This window comes from Lissotriton vulgaris, chromosome 2_1, assembly GCF_964263255.1.
Source record: "Lissotriton vulgaris chromosome 2_1, aLisVul1.2, whole genome shotgun sequence".
NCBI classification, from domain to species: Eukaryota; Metazoa; Chordata; class Amphibia; order Caudata; family Salamandridae; genus Lissotriton; species Lissotriton vulgaris.
The window spans coordinates 359,694,235-359,708,121 of NC_141687.1; the positions used below are offsets into that span (position 1 = coordinate 359,694,235).

The following is a 13,887-nucleotide window of genomic DNA, read 5'->3' on the forward strand; positions in this document are numbered from 1 at the left end:
AGGAGTGGAGAATAGTAATTTATTTATTTTTAGGCTACGAGGTCACAGCCTCTGACAGAAAGCACTGTGAATATGCAAGACATTATTTTATACTTGCATTAAAGATAGACATACAAAATGTTCAGTTAATTTTACAATAAAATGGTGCTTCCAAAATGTAGATTCTAGTAATACCAGAGTGTTTGTAACGCAGTTTTTTTTTACTTAACCGTTCCTTCAACACCACTTTAGGGGTACTAAGGGCTGTGTGAATACAATTAGGATTAACAGCACACACTTACATTCCAGTTGTAACCCTGCGCACTCCCACAAAAAAAACCTGTCATCACAAAACTTGGAGTGATTTGATCAATTAAAGCGAGAACTAGCTCTACACTTGCAAATTAACTCACAGCGCACATTAGCATTTCATTCAGGCAAGCAGGCACCCTAGCACGAAGGCTTTTCACAGCACAGGAGATTCAATTAAACTTCAGCTGAGGCATTTTAACAATAAAAAATTTGCAGTCTTGGGACAGCGGTCTTGTTCCAAAACAACAGCAAACGCTTTGGATTCCAGACACAAGTGATCTTTGTTTATCCTCAGCTCCTATAGATTTCAAGGTTGTGTGGGACAATCTGAGTGACCACAATCCTCTTTCGGCCACCTTTTGTGGGATAAAAAGCCCAACGATGTGATCTATTCCTATAAGGAATCAGTACTCTCTGTCGATCAGGGCCAACGGTTGCAGTGGGCCACCCCTGTCGCTTCTGATTTTCTCTCCAACCTGGTTGGCTTTTGCAGCACCAATCTCTTTTCTCGTTTTACTGAGGAAGCCTTGGCTCACAGTATCATGCTGTCCTTCTCTAATATCTGCAGGTATAGCTAATCAGCTCTTAGCTAACCAGGTGCCGCTCCAACGCCTCCACCAGTTATATGGTTTGATAACATGTGCTTGAAGGCAGACAAGGATTTGTTGAATCCCTGCACGAAATTCCTCAGAGTCAGGAAAAGGTAAAGAGTGCCTCGCCAGTTTATCGCAGGTATTGCAAGGAACATAAGACCCAGCTGACAGAAGAGTCCTGGGATAGTTAACTCACCACTAGCATGTTGAAGGATAGTGCCGCCTTCTGTGAATAATCTCCCCTTGTTCAAGAGTGATCAACTTTCTATCCAAGCTTTAACTATTACTTTACAAGCTTGGGTTGAGCATTTTAAGGACATTCATAGCCAAGAGGGAGAGCCCACCAGGTCAGATGCTAGCGAGGAGGATTAAACTATTACATTTCTATTAACTGAAGTGACCGATGCGATCACTAATGTACCCTCTAACAAGGACCCATGCCTGATGAAGTCCCTGGAGACCTTTTTAGATCGAGCAATTTGTTGCTCTGAACCTATTACATGTGACCAAACTCTCTAGAACAAGCGGATTTCTCACAATGCATGTTGTGTACTGGAGCGTGAAGCATCCCCAAGCGCGCGCTTGGCCTCACTCACACCCCATATGCCTGCTCCCCCTACCCTGCCCCCCACTAGACTCCCCCGCCGCTAGCCATATGCTCGTTCCCTCCCACTGGCAGCCTGCGGCCACTGCTGAGAAGCTTGTTTTAGGTGGTCCCTACGAAGCTTGTAAATCATGCTTGATCTCTTTTCATTTAAAGATCGAGCCCAAATGTTACCAGCAGTTTTGGAGTGGCCTCTTCCCTAGTACAGCTTCTGGGTCTTTAAAGCGCACTGCTGTCAGAGTAAACTTCCTGCAAGGAAAGAACACTGCCTCAGCTGTGGGAGCGCGTGAACCTCAATGCTCACTTATTATTTACCGGAGCACTTCACAGATGTTCCTGCGCTGCTGTTAAATCCTGGCTGAAAGCTCTGGTTGTGTGCGCGCACACACGTCTGCTAGCGTGGCATGGGCAATGTACCGTATATATGATTGCATTTTCCCAGGCCGTCCGATCGAGCACAACCTCCCCCCTCCCCACCCCACCCCCTCCGCTGGGTATTTGCTTGAGTCACCACCAGTCCCTCCCTTCCTCCTCTCACGCCTCTGCTTTTAACTCCTGCCCGGTCTCCTGTGTGTTGCTGCTCATTAACGCCCCCCCTCCGCTACTACCCCGCCCTTGTTGCTTTATTCCGAGCAGGTCATTGCATGTGAACGTTAACAGATGCATGTATCTGCTGTAAAATAAACAGCTTTACGACATGCCATTACATTTATCTTAAGAGCATCTTTTCTGCTTGTTTTACGTGGATCATCTAGAGAGATCGTACCACGCCCACTGTGGAGTTTGTACTGAGGCTTTTAGCAGGAGAAGATTCTCTGAGATCTGCCCCCAAAGAATCGCATGCTAAGAAACCCTTCAGTGTTCATGCAGGGGCATGCGAGCATGAAAGCCAGGGGTTGCAAAAATGTATTTATGTGGATGTAGGTTGTAACCAAAATGTGCCACGGGCCTACAAATCACAGTTAGGAAGCAGTAGTATTCATACATGTGGATATGTCAGGGCCGGAGTTAATGAGAGGGTTCAATAACAAGGACATTCCAGGGCTTCTCCATTTTAGTTACAGCTCCTGTCTGGCTACATTCCCCAGCGATGAATGGTGCCACCGAGGAAATAAAGCACAGTACTCCTTAATACTTAATATTGGATAAATTCCCATCCATCCATCCATCCCCACATCCATCCATCCATCCCCCCGCTCCGTCATCCATCCATCCATCCCCCCGCTCCATCATCCATCCATCCATCCATCCATCCCCCCCGCTCCATCCATCCATCCATCCATCCCCCCCACTCCATCCATCCATCCATCCATCCATCCCCCCCACTCCATCCATCCATCCATCCATCCATCCCCCCACTCCATCCATCCATCCATCCCCCCACTCCATCCAACATCCACCCATCCCCCCACTCCATCCATCCACCCATCCCCCCACACTCCATCCATCCATCCCCCCACACTCCATCCATCCATCCCCCCACACTCCATCCATCCATCCCCCCACACTCCATCCATCCATCCCCCCACACTCCATCCATCCATCCCCCCACACTCCATCCATCCATCCATCCCCCCACACTCCATCCATCCATCCATCCCCCCACACTCCATCCATCCATCCATCCCCCCACACTCCATCCATCCATCCATCCCCCCACACTCCATCCATCCATCCCCCCACACTCCATCCATCCCCCCCCCACTCCATCCATCCTCCCCACTCCATCCATCCTCCCCACTCCATCCCATCCCATCCACCCCCCACTCCATCCATCCACCCATCCACCCACCCCCCACTCCATCCATCCACCCATCCACCCACCCCCCACTCCATCCATCCATCCATCCACCCCCCACTCCATCCATCCATCCATCCATCCATCCACCCCCCACTCCATCCATCCATCCATCCATCCACCCCCCACTCCATCCATCCATCCATCCATCCATCCCCCGCTCCATCCATCCCCCGCTCCATCCATCCCCCGCTCCATCCATCCCCCGCTCCATCCATCCATCCGCCGCTCCATCCATCCATCCATCCATCCATCCATCCATCCATCCCCCGCTCCATCCATCCATCCATCCATCCATACCCCGCTCCATCCATCCCCCGCTCCATCCATCCCCCGCTCCATCCCCCGCACTCCATCCATCCATCCCCCCCACTCCATCCATCCATCCCCCCCACTCCATCCATCCATCCCCCCCACTCCATCCATCCATCCCACTCCATCCATCTATCCCCCCCACTCCATCCATCTATCCCCCCCACTCCATCCATCCATCCCCCCCCACTCCATCCATCCATCCGCCCCCACTCCATCCATCCATCCATCCCCCCCCACTCCATCCATCCATCCATCCATCCATCCCCCCCCACTCCATCCATCCATCCATCCATCCCCCCCCCCACTCCATCCATCCATTCCCCCCCACTCCATCCATCCATTCCCCCCCACTCCATCCATCCATTCCCCCCCCACTCCATCCATCCATCCCCCCCACTCCATCCATCCATATCCCCCCACTCCATCCATATCCCCCCACTCCATCCATATCCCCCCACTCCATCCATCCATATCCCCCCACTCCATCCATCCATCCCCCCCCACTCCATCCATCCATCCCCCCCCACTCCATCCATCCATCCCCCCCCACTCCATCCATCCATCCATCCATCCATCCCCCCACTCCATCCATCCCCCCCACTCCATCCATCCATCCCCCCACTCCATCCATCCATCCCCCCACTCCATCCACCCATCCATCCATCCATCCACCCCCCACTCCATCCACCCCCCCCCACTCCATCCACCCATCCATCCACCCCCCCCACTCCATCCATCCATCCACCCCCCACTCCATCCATCCATCCACCCCACACTCCATCCATCCATCCACCCCACTCCATCCATCCATCCATCCATCCATCCCCCGCTCCATCCATCCATGCCCCGCTCCATCCATCCATGCCCCGCTCCATCCATCCCCGCTCCATCCATCCCCCGCTCCATCCATCCATCCATCCCCCGCTCCATCCATCCATCCATCCATCCATCCACCCACCCACCACTCCATCCATCCATCCATCCATCCATCCATCCATCCACCCTCCACTCCATCCCCCGCTCCATCCATCCCCCCGCTCCATCCATCCCCCCGCTCCATCCATCCCCCCGCTCCATCCATCCATCCCCCCGCTCCATCCATCCATCCCCCCGCTCCATCCATCCACCCCCCCGCTCCATCCATCCACCCCCCCGCTCCATCCATCCACCCCCCCGCTCCACTCCATCCATCCACCCCCCACTCCACTCCATCCATCCACCCCCCACTCCACTCCATCCATCCATCCACCCTCCACTCCATCCATCCATCCATCCACCCTCCACTCCATCCATCCACCCACCCTCCACTCCATCCATCCACCAACTCCATCCATCCATCCATCCATCCACCCCCCAACTCCATCCATCCATCCATCCATCCACCCCCCAACTCACTCCATCCATCCATCCACCCCCCAACTCACTCCATCCATCCATCCATCCATCCATCCCCCCACTCCATCCACACTCCATGGTGTGCAATCCGGGGTGGGGAACAGCAGTACCCTGGAGGGAGAGGTGGTTGACTGCTGTGTAGGTTTCAGTCGTACATTGTCCTGAAAATCATTTGAATTATATGGCTGAAGAGATAGCTTACCTTGTATAGGCGGCCCTGCAATGTATCTGAGACACGGACATAGAAACTGTCCTATAGCTTCCTAGAAGATTTTGCCCACTCCTGACTGGGTAAGGAATTGGCCCCTCACCAAAGCACAAGGCCAAGCTCGAGCAGCGCAAAGCAGTACAGGCGGCGTGTTGTCAAAGTGCGCTAATTTCACAAAGCAGGCAATTGAGGAGCTGCTTGGGCACTTCCCCGCAGGTGACTAAGGGAATAGACCCGTCTGCCTGCTCTTGGACTCTGAAGACAGGGAGACGGAGGGCCCCGGGTCTCAGACAGTCTGATTAGCTGTGATTCCGCATTCTGTGCCTTTATCTGAGTGACACAAACTTGCCGATGGCCGGCACATCTCAGGGGCCGATGTATGGGGTAGATAGACCTGAGAGCTGAAGGAGAGGCGCTTGCGCACAGGCGTCTTTTTCAAAGAGCTAAAGCACTCCCAGCGACTGCTAATGTACTTCTTCGCCCCAGGGCTAACTCCCAACAAACACGGATGTCTTGGCACACTGGACTGGAGGCTATTATCGTGTTCAGGGCAAACAATGGCTTTTGCGTGAAAATACTCCCGATAAGCGATGGCCGGGCTGTTTTGGGAGCGAGCGTGGGCCAGTGGAAAAGACGACAAAAACGAGCTCCACAGCGAAGCAGCTCTCATGTTAGTGTTCGCAGCTTTCAAATGCACAAAGCGGTTCGTGAGCACCGGCAGTCCTTTGCGCGGTTTCATCAGGTCTTGCCGTAAACAGATGCGCCACTCCCACTGACTAAAGAGACTCTTCTACGTGTGCATTATGTATGTAGTATGAAGTTTATGTTGTGCAACCTACATAGTAAATCCTTAGCGGGAAGTATCGCACAGCTAAGCGGGGGCAATTACGGTAACCTACTTAGAACAAGCTGTAGGCATTGTGCGAAAAATATAGTGCATTCCAGCTAATGTAGGAGATTGTGTAACGCCGCAAGTGAGAGATCCAATCCCGGTGGGCGGGACCAAAAGGGGACAGGGCAGTAACAAGGAGGGACTAAGAAGCCTCCTTTTCAATTATGAGCCAGCATTTAGCATGGAGGATGACACCAGCGAATGAAAAACATGGGCGGGGCTTCAAGTCCGCCACCGAAAGCTTCAGAATCCGTATTGAGCCCAAGAAGCCCTCGCAAGGCGAGAGCAATGCATGCGCGCTGCTAACGCCAGGTGAGACCTAAAAAGGAAAACAGGTCAGATCCGGCCTGTTATAGACCAATATCCCTTATTGACCAAGGTGAGAATAATAATAATAATCCACATTCGTACAGCGCGAACCATCACCCGTTAGGGTCTCTAGGCGGATGTACCATGTTTCAACGCATACCATTACAACTACCTACTGTTACAACGCGACCATTACAACGCATACCATTACAACGCATAGCGCTTTGAGGTGCTGGATAGTGGTAAGTATAATTTACTATTCTAACTCCAGTCCCCGTGGACACTAGGGAAGGTGTTGGATAGTAAATTATACTTATTCCCTATCCTAGAGCGCCCCCCAGCGCAATGCGTTGTAATGGTATGCGTTGTAAAAGTTGCGTTGTAACAGTAGGTAGTTGTAAAAGTTGCGTTGTAACAGGTGTATACCTCTCTAGGCGCTGGGGGCCGTCGGGAAGATTAAGCAAGCTATTGCCCAGAGTCACATGGTGCTGGGCTAATCTGCCGCCAGCCCCGGGGATCGAACCGTGATCCCCAGATTCCGGAGTCAGTCACCCTGGCCGCGGCGCCACACCTCTCCTCAATTATAGGTCGGATCCTGCTGGAGCGACTTTCCAACTGGGCAGAGGAAAAGAATATCCTGACCAATCTCCATTATGGGTTTAGGCCAGGTAGGGGCATTGTTGAGCAAAATTTGAATCCCTATCTGCTAATTTGCAAGTCTACCAAGGCTAAGAGGGGGGGGGGCAATACATCTGGCCTTTCCTGGACCTCAGCTCAGACTTTGATAGAATTATCCCCTTCAAGCTGTGGTCCAAGATGGCTCAGATGGACAGAGCCTGCCCTGGTACATTTTTTTACGTAATTTGCACAGGGACCTCTCAGCTTCTATCGGATATGGCCCCAATGGTGAATGCACAACACACTTTAACTAAAGCAAGGGGTTCGCCAGGGTTGCATACTTGCACAATTTTTATTTATTCACTACATAAATCAATTAGGAATCAGTTCTCACAGAGCCTCACCTCGAAGTCCCCATTGCAGGTGGCTGTATGATCCATGCTCAGCTTTATGCAGAAAACACAGTTTTAACTGCTCGGTCTGCTAGGGGGTTACGGAAACTTTTAGACTTATTTATTGATTTTATGAACAGCCTTGAGCTGTATAATATTTTTTTTATATCATGTGATGAAGTTTGGCCAGCCTAAGACAAAGACAATGAAATTCATAGTAGATGGTCATCATATTAGCCAAGTAGACCAGTTTCGTTATTTGGGTTTTCAATTAGATTCTGGCATCCTTTAATAAATCATAAAGTGGCAACTATTAACAGGGCAATATTTAGTATTGGTGACTTCTCCCGACCTTTGGGAAGCACTCACATAAAATCAGTCCTGGATTTATTAAAGGTCAAGCGAATCCCAGAAGCCCGTTATGAGTGTGGCATTTGGGGGGTATGGGCCAGTTACCTCGATCCAAATGACGGAAAACAAATTCCTCAAGGGCCTCTTCGGGGTCCCACAAAGTATACCATCTGAGGTTGTTCATGAAGAGTTGGGCATGGGCCATGTGACTGATTTTATACGACTCTGCCCTCTGCTGCTTTGGCTTTCAGTCTGTTGCAAGGAGGAGCTAGGCCTCAACAGGTTGATAGTGCAAGATTGCATGAACCTGGATAACTTTTTTCTTATCCCCTGGCTGACCTATGTTTCCTCCACAATTAAAAGTTTTACATAGCTGCCAATGTTTTAGATTGCTATGTGTGACATTTTCATCCTTAAAGTGCAATTATTAGAAACCTTTCAACGACTTTTTTACAAGCAAAACTCAAGCAATGAAGATGAGGGAAACCTATACATATCAGTAATTACACCCATTTGAGCAATGAAAAACTTTAAGAAAACTTTTAAACTGGTGCAAACGCTTGCGGCGGCGGACTCATAATTGCAATACAATTATGAAAATATCACACATAGCAACCTGAAACCTTAGTAGCTATGCACTTTGAGGCTTCTCTTTACCAACTGACGTTGGGCCTATTCAAAACAACAATGTATAGTAGAACCCACCTTACTGTGCATCATCCATGACTTGTCCATGTACATCAAGGGTTGAATCTCGATGGCAGTACCACTATATAAGTAGATAGCACAATTTTCTTCTCTAATGTATCATTAAGATGTGACTTACTCAAATTATTTTAACATATGTCGGTAAAATATTTTTAAGGGAACATCTAACAGGGGGTCACACTAGTACAGCACAATACAGCCCATCCCATAATGTCCATGATTACCTCATGTTTATCCAGGGTTCGATTATCATGCAAAAATTTACAGTGAGACCCTTCAGGAGCCAGCACCTAACCTATTAGCCCCAAAATTATCAAAAAGAGGGAACATACCCTAAGATGTGTGTACACAATCTAACCACCCACTATCAAGGTGCAGTCCTACTGAACCCAACAATGTTCAACATAAAGACAATTGGTGCACCAACACATCAATGATATCACAATTACGAAATCTGTATCCGAAATGTGTTCTTCAAGTTCTCTTTTTTATTGGAAAAACATATTAAGCAACATGAAGGTTCGACCAGCCAACGCGTGTCGTCCCATACAATGGACTTCTTCAGGGTGAAAGTGAATTAGTCTCAAAATAAGGGGCCAAATTCAATCTTTGGTAAAAGCAGATGACTGGAAACCGGACCGTTCAAACCCTGAACAGATAAAACCTTGAACAAATTTATGATGGAGATGGTCCAAAGCAGCTATCTCAAACAGCTCAGCACCATATTAGGTGCTGAAGCCAAATATGCTAGGAAGTCCTCTTTCTATCCTGGGTATGGAGGAAAGTGGAATCCTCAAACTTCCCTGATTACAAGGCTCTCAATTGAAAACAACAAAACACGCAAACCGCTGTTTTCAGAATCAATAAAAAAGGTGAAGAATAGATATATCAAACAGCTCAGCACCCTGATAGGCACTGCAGCCAAAGGGACATGGAAATCAACTATCCGTCCTGTGTTTGGAAGAAGTGTTCGATTCCCTGGTTTTCCTTCCCTTCATTTACAGTTTGATTGTACCATTGTCTTCTTTAATTTAGTCACAATGTGTGGTAATTACCAACATAATCTATTTAAATAGACACACCCAACAACATCTCATGTAAGTTTAGCATAATGCAGCCTACCGGGTTTGCTCAAGGGTCAGCTACGTACATCTACTTCCTTTAATCTAGATGTATTTCACAGTAGTACTTGTATTTTAGCTGCTGACAATCATACTTAATGTGCTTCATGTCGTCTCTGCTTTGCATCTATTCATTTGACCTGCACATTTCTTAATTTCGAAACATTGGCCTTTCTTGGCCCACATCACAGTGGTACAACATGCTTTACCACCTATCAACCAGTAATCCACAGGGCTTGATTCTCAGGTAGCATCTTTCAACATTGCAATGCATTTTTTGCTTTCTTTTATTGTAATTAATTTTCGATTTACATTTGTTACCGTTCAAGTTCAAGTTCAGAAATTTGAATAGCGCACTACTCACCCAGAGGGTCTCAAGGCGCTTGAGGGAGGAGGGGGGGGGAGAGGGGGGGGAACTTTACTTATCGAATATCCAAGTTTTAAGTTGCTTTCTGAAGGAGAGGTGGTTCTGTGTAAGGCGGAGGTGGGTGGGGAGAGAATTCCAGGTTTTGGCCGCTAAGTAGGAGAAGGATCTTCCCCCCCCCCCCATTGTGGATCTGTTGATGCGCAGAATAGCAGCGAGGGCCTGATTGGACGAACGAAGTTGGCGGGTGGGGGTGTAAGACAGGCGCGTGTTGAGGCATTCGGGTCCTAGGTCGTAGAGGGCTTTGTGTGCGTGGGTGAGGAGTCGGAACGTTATCCTCTTGTTGACGGGGAGCCAGTGGAGGTCTTTCAGGTGACCGGAGATGTGAGCTTGGCGGGGGATGTCTAGTATGAGTCTGGCTGAGGCGTTTTGGATGCGTTGGGAGTTTTTTCTGTAGTTTGGCTGTGGTTCCGGCGTAAAGGGTGTTTCCGTAATCCAGTCAGCTTGTGACCAGTGCGTGGGTGACCGTTTTTCTAGTTTCATGGGGATCCAACTGAATATTTTTTTGAGCATGCGTAGGATGTTGAAGCATGATGAAGAAACGGCGTTGACTTGTCTGGTCATCGAGAGGGAGGAGTCCAGGATGAAGCCCTGGTTGCGTGCGTGGTCCGTTGGTATGGGTGCTATTCCCAGGGCCGGTGGCCACCATGAGTCGTCCCAAGCAGAGGGGGATGAGCCTAAGATTAGGACTTCCGTTGTGTCCGAGTTCAGTTTTAGACGGCTGTTCTTCCTCCATTCGGCAACATCTTTCATTCCTTCGTGTAAGTTGGTTTTGGCGGTGTTTGGGTCTTTGGTGAGGGAGAGGATCAGCTGGTTGTCTGCGTAGGAGATGATGTTGAGGTTGTGTTGGCGCGTGATGGATGCGAGGAGCCTCATGTATACGTTGAAGAGGGTGGGACTGAGTGAAGATCCTTGTGGTACGCCGCAGATGACTTCGGTGGGCTCCGATCTGAAAGGGGGAAGGCGGACTCTCTGGGTTCTTCCGGAGAGGAACGAGATGATCTGTATTTCTACCAGATGACTCTCGACATCTGGACTCACTTTGCCCATTGAGGGTTGAATCTTTGTGCCTTGCTTTTTAATGTTCAGCAACTTATTTTGTCCATTACTGCTTATACGTTTACCACCACAAGATAGTGTTGGTACGCCAACACTACTTACTCCCTCCATATCTCCTAACAACATGGCTGTTTATTATCAAACTCTAGCTGTCAGTGACCTTTACTGCAGCAGGACTTTTGACTTTTAAACCCCGCATCTGGAATAATGAGGGCCCTGATATGGAAGGTGTGAGGTATCAACATGTCATTTGTCTTTGCTAAGGAACACACGCACATTACTGAGTAGTGTACAAAGCCTATCACTCAGCGTTTAAAACTCATTCAAACATGACCTGGGCTAGTTCCCAGCCAAGAGGGGAGGCAGTGTCCACCCTTGTGTGCCGCTCCCTGTTTCCACCACTAACCCGCTCCCCATGATGGAGGTTCTCACTGACCTGGCTGGTGAGTGCCAGATGGTCAAGATTGGAGTTCTCCTTTCGGGCTCCGCTTTAGTTCACACGTTTTGGGCTAACGCCTGCTTAGGGCAGACCATTTACCCATGGCTCCTGCAGGTCCTGGTGGCTGTTGGTTGAGATCTGCAAGGGCTGATACACACGGTTATAGTAAGGAGGAAGTATTTGTTGCAGTGGGACTGGAGGGGACTGACAGTCGTTCTACCAGCCCTCCTACTGCTGTATAGTCACCCCAAGAACCATGTTAGACAGGAGGGAACGACTGTGCGGAGAAAGAGAAGGGAGACTCTGGTGAAGAGGACATGATCTTGGGAGTGTCAGCCATGGAGGTCACCACTGTGGTCGCCATTGAGCAGTCTGTGCCGCGGCTCAGCCTCACGCGACCAAAAATGAGTTAGTGCTGAGCCGACCAAAAATGAGCTATTGCAGCACTGGCATGACTGTTACTAACAGCTCTGAAAACAGTTGAGATGCAGCACACTGAAATGTTTTAGTCGAACGCCAGGTGTGTGGTATTTGGCAGGACTGAGTTTAGGGATACTAGAACTTTATCACGATCCAAGTGGCACTGCTCAAACCGATAAAAGATAGGTCAAAGAAGCGTTCAGAGATAAGATGACAGCAGAATGGGAGGCTTCAGGCCAGATCAAGCTTCTAGCACATAATACACTTTTAGTAAAAACTGAAAGCCGCGTGGAGCAGTACCTTACCTTGGAAATGCCACGTCACCAGCGATGACTGGCGACTTTCTTCTGCCTTAATCTATTCCTGTGGCTTGTGCCTTTTAATCATGGTTGTTGTATTAACTTTGTTAGCGGACTGAATTTTGCTCTTTCACCACGTTTTATTTTCATTCCTTTCTACCGTTAGTTCTCACTCTCAACAGACTGAGTCTAGAGAATGTTACTGACTAAGTTCTTGTTTGCTATTGTGACACCTTCCAAATAGTTATGGTGTTCTCGAAATACAACTATTTACTTTTTAAATATATAAATCCACTCTTAAAGACAATAAATTTTAACCAAGTGAGACCTGCTTTACTGTTTCTCCAGTTCTTAACCACTCCAACAGTGTGCTATTTTTATTCTATCTTTCTGGCGTATTTAAGTCAACCTAATGCCATTTTATTTGATTTATATTTTTATTGTATTGTGGCCTCTCTCTGCCATTCTCCCCTTCCACGCCTCCTCAATTCCGAACAGGCTTTTGCGGCTCACTCATGACAAACTAACTCTCCCCCTTTTCCAGAACTATCCACCACTTCTTGTCCTACGCTATTTCAGGCCCCTCAGAGTCTCACTGCCTCTGAAACCAACACTTCTTCCAGTGTGGAGTTGAACATTTTGTCCTCCCACTATCTCTCCGCCCGTCTTTCCACCTTCCTTCCTCGTCACTTCTCCTGCTAGGGATGGCACCTCGAGCTCTTAGAGTTCTGTTGAAAATGGATGCCAGAGGGACCCAAAAGGTGGCAGTAAGAAGAGCCACGGAGAAGGCGGTTTTAGAACTCCAGGGGGGGTGTCACTTCTGCCTGCTGAGAAAAGTTAAAGTTCGGTTATTTGTATAGCGCACTGCTCACCCAGGGGGTCTCAAGGCGCTTGGGGATGTGGTTCATTATTTGTCGGAGAGCCAGGTTTTAAGTTCTTTTCTGAAGGAGATGTGGTTTTGGGTGAGGCAGAGGTGAGTGGGGAGTGAGTTCCAGGTATTGGCGGCGAGGAAGGAGAAGGATCTGCCACCCATGGTGGATTTTCGGATGCGTGGGACAGTGGCGAGGGCTTGATTAGACGATCTTAGTTGGCGGGTGGGTTTGTAGAAGGACAGTCGAGTGTTGAGGCATTCGGGTCCTAGATTGTAGAGGGCCTTGTGGGTGAGAAGGCGGAATGTAATTCTTTTGTTGATCGGAAGCCAGTGTAGGTCTTTTAGGTGTCCGGTGATGTGATCTTGGCGGGGGATGTCTAATATGAGTCTTGCTGATGCGTTTTGGATGCGTTGGAGTTTTTTCTGTAATTTTGCTGTGATTCCGGTGTATAGTGTGTTGCCATAATCTATTCGACTCGTGACCAGTGCGTGGGTGACTGTCTTTCTTGTCTCGAGGGGGATCCAGCGGAAGATCTTTTTGAGAATGCGAAGTATGTTGAAGCAGGAGCATTAGAACGCTACATCCAAGCAATTTTAATGTCAATGTTTTTATTGTATTGTTTTGCGTTTGACTTTTATGATTTTAATCTCTTAAAATCAAATAAAGAGGACGGATTTACTGAGAGTGGAAAATGTTGTGGCCATTTCAAATTAAAACCTGCTGATTTCAAATGACAGTGTGCTACCACTTCATGCTTTAGTTGTCTATTTATTAAAAGT

General features: G+C 48.7%; 1 protein-coding gene across 1 annotated transcript in view; it reads right to left on the reverse strand.

The window, feature by feature from the left end:
* The window catches only part of LOC147730351 (transcription elongation factor SPT6-like), a 183,559-nt gene extending 170,564 nt beyond the window's left edge, over positions 1 to 12,995 (reverse strand). Inside the window, exon 1 of the mRNA XM_086954059.1 lies at positions 12,915 to 12,995. The gene's annotated coding sequence lies outside the window, so the exon portion shown is untranslated. The remainder of the gene's footprint in view (positions 1 to 12,914) is intronic.
* Positions 12,996 to 13,887: the final 892 nt, after the last annotated feature.